This window comes from Carassius gibelio, chromosome A11, assembly GCF_023724105.1.
Source record: "Carassius gibelio isolate Cgi1373 ecotype wild population from Czech Republic chromosome A11, carGib1.2-hapl.c, whole genome shotgun sequence".
Lineage (NCBI taxonomy): Eukaryota > Metazoa > Chordata > Actinopteri > Cypriniformes > Cyprinidae > Carassius > Carassius gibelio.
Genome location: NC_068381.1, coordinates 25,214,586 through 25,223,372, shown reverse-complemented (window position 1 = coordinate 25,223,372; position 8,787 = coordinate 25,214,586).

Here is an 8,787-nt window from a genome sequence, read left to right as displayed (position 1 = left end):
AACATCTTAAAAAAATATATTAAAACATTAACAGTGAGTCCATTTCAAAATGTAGGATAGTCTTAGGCTACAGTCTATTCATAAAAAATTTAAAGAAAACCTTTACACAGAGCATCATATGAATGCCATTGTTATTAAACAGTAAAGAAATATAGGACCTATGTATGTGTGTGTGTGTGTCTATATATATATATATATATATATATATATATATATATATATTTGGACACATCTTCTCATTCAAAGAGTTTTCTTTATTTTCATGACTATGAAAATTGTAGAGTCACACTGAAGGCATCAAGGGTTATTTGACCAAGAAGGAGAGTGATGGGGTGCTGCGCCAGATGACCTGGCCTCTACAGTCACCGGACCTGAAACCAATCGAGATGGTTTAGGGGTGAGCTGGACCGCAGACAGAAGGCAAAAGGGCCAACAAGTGCTAAGCATCTCTCGGGGAACTCCTTCAAGACTGTTGGAAGACCATTTCAGGTGACTACCTCTTGAAGCTCACCAAGAGAATGCCAAGAGTGTGCAAAGCAGTAATCAAAGCAAAAGGTGGTTACTTTTAAGAACCTAGAATATTAAATTTTTTCAGTTATTTACAGTTGTTTCACACTTTTTTGTTATGTATATAATACCACGTGTTAATTCATAGTTTTGATGCCTTCAGTGTGAATCTACAAAGAATCTACAAGAATCTGAAAATAAAGAAATCTCTTTGAACGAGAAGGTGTGTCCAAACTTTTGGTCTGTACTGTATATATATATATACAGCAAATTCGGTGGCGTTAAAATTTCAGTGTAAGGCCTAATGGTGTTTCAGTGTTCAAATAAAAGTGTACATTTACTGTAATAAACACCAGCTTGTGTGACATTGTGCCCCCAAGTGGTGCAATATTTTGGTGTTGCGCTTCCAAACACCTGTCCAGTGTTAATATTACATACAGGGACTTGAAGTAATTGAGACAATGCAGTCTGCATTTGACAATCTACCCTGCTTGGAAAAATGGCGGTTCTTTGGGTGGAATCGTGCGATTGAAAACTAAACACAAAGGTAAGATTTAGAATCTTCACTTTTAACCTTTTGTTTTAAAACAACTACATACATTTAATTGATATACAGAGTTAATTTTAATACGTTCTGTTTCCGTGAGACGGAACATAAACTAGCTTTAGTGAGTCACATTAATAGACTGGCAGGCTGTACGTTATCTTGTAACATTATAGTTTTAGTGAAATCAGAAATTCCAAAACATACATGGCTTTATATTTTTTTTTGGATTAATTCAATTTGATAAAAAATTTGGACGTGAAGATTTCAGTTGTCGTGTTGGTCATTTGAAAGAAACGAGAACCGCGCTTGAAGCACATGGTCTTTTCTCTGTTCAATACAAGATACAGCCACAGGTAAGACTTACAACCCTGATTTATGTCTGGTTTAATCTATGAAATGACGGCCAATCGATTTTAGAAAGTAGTTATATCATTGTTGTCGCCGTCATTTTAAAACGTTAACGTAAATATTTCTAACGTGTTGCAAATTCTTTTGAAAAATAACGTAGAATATTCGTTTGTTTTAGTATATGTGGTAACGTTAAGTGTGTAAAAGTTATTAAAAAGTTATTATAGATGATTCAGAAGCAGCTTGCTTGAATGTTAAATTGGTTTAAAACGTTCTGCATTTTTGTAACTTATTTTGTACATTTAGTAATTGTTAGTGAAAACAGACGATTTCGTATATGGTCTTTTTAATCAAATCATTTAAATTTGTGTAGAAACTGTGGTGCGAAGATCAACGCTGTGTCTGCTATTTTACATTTAAATCATTATGTTGTTGGACATTTGAAACACCGCTAGAAGCACACAGTTTTTTTCTCAAATCAGAGCAAGATAAAGCCACAGGTAAGACTTACAATCCTGTTTAACTTTGTTTTGATAAATAAAATGATGGTTTATACTGTTTCATATTGAATATATGTAAACTCTTGATTTTTACTAATAAAAAAAAAAAATCAATTATTGCATTTAAAAAATTACCCCTAACTGTACTGAAATTGCACTGAACTGTGACTTAAAAACAGAGGTACAAAACGAACCATGAATTTTGTGTACCGTTACACCCCTAAGCATTACTCACCAGTTAATTTCTGATACAAAGACAGCGTTCTTTATTGAAAGAAGGTCCTTCCTCAGAGGAATTGGCCAGGGATGGGCTTTCGCGAGGAGTACAAGTTCGGGGAACCAGGTTCGGCGTGGCCAAAAAGGTGCAACCATGAGGACCTGCTCCTTATCCTCCCTGATCTTGCACAATGTCCGTGCAAGAAGGCTCACTGGGGGAAACGCATACTTGCGCAGGCCCAGCAGTGAGAGCTCGTCGGCTGCACAATTGAGCCTGCCTGGGATGTGAATGACACGAAGCATCCTCAGATGCTTCTGACTCCACAAGAGGAGATGGCAAGCGAGTTGTGACATGCGGCTGGAGCGTAGATCACCCTGACGGTTGATGTATGCTATGGTTGCAGTGTTGTCCGTAGGAACCAGAACGTGCTTGTCCTTCAGCAGGGCCCTGAAGCGGTGCAGAGCAAGCCCTACTGCTAACAACTCGAGGTAATTGACATGCCACTGAGGTTCCCATCCAGGAGCCTGACACAGCATGCTCATTGCACATGGCACCCCAGCCTGTGGCAGAGGCATCTGTTGACACAACAAAATGTCTGGACACCGGTTCTAGGGGCACGCCAGACCGTTGAAATGAGGGTTCCAAAGACGGGGTGAAGTTTCGGCATCAGGCTGCAGTGATGGTCACCTGGAGCGTGCCCTGTTGCCGTGCCCATCTCGGGAATCGGTTATGAAGCCAGTGCTGAAGCGGTCTCATATGGAGTAACTCGAGCGGTATGACTGCCGCCACGGACACCATATGCCCCAGGAGCCTCTGAAACAGTTTCAGTAGAACCGCTCTCTTGCCTTCGAATTGTCTCAGACAATTCAGGAGTGACTGCGCGCGCTCGTTCGTAAGCCGTGCGAACATGGCGACCAAGTCTATTTCAATACCGAGAAAAGAGATCCTTTGCACAGGGGAGAGCTTGCTCTTTTCCCAATTGACCTGAAGACACAGTTGGGCGAGGTGTCTGAGCACCAGATCCCTGTGCTCACACAACCACTCTCAAGAGTGAGCTAAGATCAGCCAGTCCTCGAGGTAGTTGAGGATACAGATACCTTGTTCCCTGAGAGGAGCCAGGACTCCCTCCACAAAGACGCGGGGAGATAGGGCCGACCAGAATAGGAGAACCTTGTACTGAAATGCCTGCCCCTCGAAAGCAAACAGAAGAAACGGTCTGTGTCGAGGAAGAAAGGAGACATGGTCCGAGTCCTTCAGGTCGATCGCTGCAAACCAATCCATCAGAAGAATGCATTCAAAAATGTGCTTGGGGGTAATATCTTGAACGGGAGTCTGTGCAAAGCTCAGGGCACGCAAGTCAAGGATTCGCCGTAACCGTGGTCTTCTTGGGTACTATGAAGTTAGGGCTGTAAAAGCTGGACTTCATGTCTGCTGGAGGGACCGGCTCTATCGCGCCCTTTGCCAGCAGGACACTCGTCTGACTCCAAGTAGCAAAGAGGGAATGAGAAGGCGAAGCGGGACAACTCATCTGCCCATCTCATATGATCTGGTGGTTAACCATGTCAAAAGCAGCGGATTAGATAAGCAGGATAAGTACTGAAAATTTGGATTCCGCTCTTGCCAGTCTTAAGGCTTCAACAACTGAGAGCAAGGCAGTCTCAGTTGAATGTCCACTTCTGAAGCCAGATTGGTTGCTGTCAAGGAGGTTGTTCTGTGTGAGAAATGCAGAGACTTGGTTGAACACAGCTCGTTCAAGTGTTTTTGCAATGAAAGCAAGAAGGGAAACTGGTCTGTAGTTCTCTAGTGGAGTTATATGAGCCTGTCTAAATGATGAGGGAAAAACACCAGTGTAGAGGGATGTGTTAATGATGTGAGTGAGTGCAGGTACAACTGCAGGACAAATGGCTTGAAGGAGATGAGATGGAATAGGATCAAGCGGACAAGTAGTAGGATGATTAGAAAGGATGAGTTTGGAGACATCTGCCTTAGAGAGTGAAGAGAAGGATGTAAATGAGTGTTTTTTTGCTGGCTTGACGGATTGTGGTGTTGAAAACTCTGCACTGATGTGTTTAATTTTATTAATGAAAAACGTGACAAAGTCGTCAGCTATTAGAGATGAAGCAGGAGGGGGAGGAGGAGGACAAGGGAGCAAGTAAAAATGTTTTAACCCCTTTACGTGCAAACATCGCCGACGGCCCCAGTTTATTATTGTTTCACTTTCACAGCACATTAAACATCACTGTCTTACTTGATCTGGACAAACTGTGCATCAATTGAAAGTTTAAAGACTTTATAAATATTTTGATAAAAAATTGTTGCAGTGACAGATATTTAGTGATTTATGTCAGGAGTTCAAAATAAAAAATCCGTATTATGCACACATTTTGAATAGAAATTCACCACTCATTCATATTCAGTCACGTCAGCAGCGGTTTATTTATGTTCACATAGACTCACTGAACAGCGTCAATAAGGATTCATAGACCAAAGATGCATATCTGCGGAGATATATGGATATATTTACTGATGTTTACTTCATATTTCTTCAGACAGAATCGTCATTTCTATTCATGTTCCACGGATTTACGCAATCTGATGATAAACAGCCTCTCCCAGCGATCTGCGTGTGTGTTTGCAGTGCTGTCAGCTCGTGCTGTGTGTCACTCAGACTCCGATTGGGCCTTCCCAATGTCAATCTTAGAGTGTCATAACCGGACACCGCCACATCGTGTCACATGCTTCCTGCACACTTCCTGGTAGTTATTTGGCCAAAACAACACTGAAACACCTCTGTACACACGAAATATCCGAATAATAAACCCGCGATTACGATAGTAAAGCTTGGTATGAGATTTTTTCTTGAGATCTGGGGCGTTTTTATAAAAAAAATCGAAAAATGTACATCAGAAATGCTAACTTGTGCAGCGATGAAAAAGGCTACAAATAACATATTTTTACAACAGTAAATGACCAAATTCCACTCCTGATCGCTAAAGGAAGTTATTATAAACACTCGATCGGGGTTTAAAGTGAGTTTTGAGTAAAAGTGTACTAATAATTTCATAAATTGTCTGATTTAGCTTGATGCTAACGTTAGCTCCAATGCTACTAATAGCAGGTGCATTTCTTCTTCATAATGCATTTTTTGTCTCAATAATTCACGTAAGGTCGTAAGAAAATGTTTTGTTGTATTTTTATAGTAAGAATTTTGATAAATAAGGGCTAAATACAAACAGAGACTGAAGTGAGATCGCTGCTTTGTGTCTTTGTAAAGCCTGAAAAACCACAAAAAAGGCTAATAAAGGTGGAATAAAAACAAAAGAATAATGATAAAAGAATAATGTGGATAATGTGTCATACCTGGCGGAGGTGTGAAAGACTCATTTGGTGAGAACAATAGAACAATTAATCGTGAAGTTATTTATAATATTATTATTATTATTATTATTATTATTAATAATAATAATAATAATAATAATAATAATAATAAAAATTATGATGATTTTCATGGTGTGTTTAGAACAATTACACAACCATTTCTAATGTGGAACCCAGTCTTAACCCTCGGGGTCATTTGGGGGGGTTTGCATGAGTTTGTGTGGGATCACAAGGTCTATAATCTGTGAGCAGTTCAGGGTCCATGAGGCCATTCATTGTGCTTCATCAGCATTCCATGAAGAGGACATTTTGCCTTCAGAGCGTGAATGCCGCCTTGAGATGGTCTGTCTTTAATCTCAGCTGGTGGGGTCTGATGCAGGATAAAGACACCACACATCCTCACTACCTCTTCATTCTCATTGCACCGACTCTTGCTATGTTTAAATCCCTCATGATCATAATGTGACTGGTATGTTTGACTAAGGAGAGTGTGAGAATTTTTTTTTTTTTTTGGGTGAGATAATTGTGTTAAAATGTTGTATAATAGATTTTGTGAAACCTAGCAAAACAAAATACAATGAATGGATTAAAAAAAATTGTTTAGGGGATTAGATTTGTGTCCCCACAGTGGCCTTGGATCCAGTGTTGTGCCTGAACGCGTTCATTGAACGATAGTTTATGAACTCGTTCATATTTTGGGGCGAACGTGAACTGAACGTGCTGTATTAATGCCTGATGAACGTTACTGTGAACTCGTTCATTCTGGTGTCTGTGAACGGCACGCTCTCTCAGGTTAACTTCGTTCAATAGGGTGCCAGATTTCTATAGAGCCTTCCAGGTGAAAACCCGGCTAAAACACACCGTAAACGGGTCTTAATATGTAGCGGAAAAAACACCCAATCTGGCAACACCAGCCACCAGTGTCGCACTGTCGTCTGATGCATTCTGCTGCAAAAAAAAAAGAAAAACCCAGGGAGGCGACAGCAGCATGTAGCAAGCAGGCTTATCATCATTTAAAAGAATTTTATGATGTTTATGACAAGGTCGGTGAGAATGGGAGACAAAGCATTAAAGCAACAATGGGGAAATGCTGTCCCCTCAATGCTAATGTAAACCCTGGTTGGATAAGGATTCAAAATTGGATACGAAGATGAAATCTGGCGCATAGCTTCATTGTTAAAACTGATAAAATAATTGCTGTCTGTTATTCCATATGGGCTGTGGCAATAATTTTGAAAAATAATAGCACGCAGCAACATATGGAAAAAAATAACATGAACTAGTTCATTTTTGGAACTTAGTGTACTTAGTTAAACATTTTGTAGTTTGAACTATGAACTGAACTAGTTCATTTTAAAATTTGTGAATTGAACTTTGAACTAGTTCATGTAGAAAGTGAACTTTCCCAACACTGCCTGGATCTCAAATGTAACCAAGGGGGAACCATCCAAAAGAACCTGATTTCAACTGAGGGGCAACATCCCTGGAACACAATTTCAACCAAGTGTCATATAGATCACTATAAATACCTCACCAGTTTGTGCATTTGTAATTTGTTACATCATGTAACTGACTCTTAAATCCTGAAATTCCATTATCCTTAAATACATGATTTGTCCAACAGAACAAATCTCACCTTGGAAATATCTAAATCGGCATGTAGCTCACAAACAGCTTACAGAATCTAAAGTTCATATGACAGTGGTTAAATATTTGTTTGTTACTTACAGTGCAATCCAGCACCAAGAAAATTATGATTTAAAAGATATTTTTTTGCTATTTACACCCAAAGTCGAAGTGAAAAAAAGAGAGAAAAAAGGTGCTTCTTGGAGCCTGAAGAACACTTAACTTTCAGAAAATTGATTGATAACAAGCACTGACATACACCATTGAATGCAAACAAAACTTGAACTGATCATTTAACCCTCATGCAAATAAGTCATTTGCACTTGAACAACTGCAAGTTTAGTCCCAAGGGCAATATGTACTGTATGTAGAAAACACTTTACACACACGGACACACACACACACACACACACACACGCACACACACAGAGAGACACATATATGGGCTACATTTATCTGGCTTAAATAGAAGAAAGCATGGAAGTGCAATTAAAAAATAGGTTTCATTTGAAAGCTCTGATTTTGGAATTCACAAGAGCACTGGGACTTGGAAGTCAGTTGAATGATGATTTATTTTCAATAGTGACCTGAAATATACTGCAAAACCCTCAATACGGTGGCTTAAAACCAACAAAGTACATTTCCTAGAGTGGCCGATTTACAGCCGCGACCTTAATACAATTGAGCATCTGCAGAATGACTTAAAATTTTCACCATCCACAAATGGTTCCTGTCCAATTTGATGCAGCTTGAGAACCATACAGACTGACATTACCATTTATGGATTTGGCAGAGAAAGTTACTAAGAGATGATAACTAAGATGCTAACAAAGTGGATCCTACCACACTTTCCTTAAGGGGATAAATATAGAAGGATTAAAAAAAAACAGTTAATTAAAGAAAAAAATATGAGTTTATTTGCTAAAATTCAACTGTGGCAAATACAGCCATTGCATTAGGATTGCTGTTTTTGTTTGTTTTATAATCCATTCAGAATGGGAGTTGAGAATTACACTATAGGACAAAATTTACAGTAAATTAAAACTTAAATATTGTTATGTAATAATCTCTATCTCACCATCACTCTCTCTTGTCTAAAATGATGAAATATAAACTTAATTCCCACCATATATCTGATATTATCTAATTTGATTAATCTGACCGTTCAATTTAAAATTTTAAATCGTGAATGCAGCTCGCCAACAGTGCTTTAGCATTTATTAGCCATTTAGCTTGACATTGACGTTTCCATCCGCATTTCTATTTGTGTTTTTTATTGTTTTCTTTTTTTTCTTTCGCCTCGTTTCTTTTTTCTTTGGCGCCATTTTTCACGAGTTCATCAAACAACAGTGGTTAGTCAGAATCATTCAATGTTAACGGAGAACAGGACAACTAGATGAGCCCCAGAGACAGATCCACAGTCAAGACCTTGTCTCCTAGATGGCCACCGGGACAAGACCACAGGAAACAGATGATCCTTCAGCACAATCTGACTTTGCTGCAGCCTGGAATTGAACTACTGGTTTCGTCTGGTCAGAGGAGAACTGCACCCCAACTGAGTCTGGTTTCTCCCAAGGCTTCTTCTCCATTCTGTCACCGATGGAGTTTTGGTTCCTTACCGTTTTCGTCTCTGGGATGACATGAGGGTGAGGAAATGATGACAG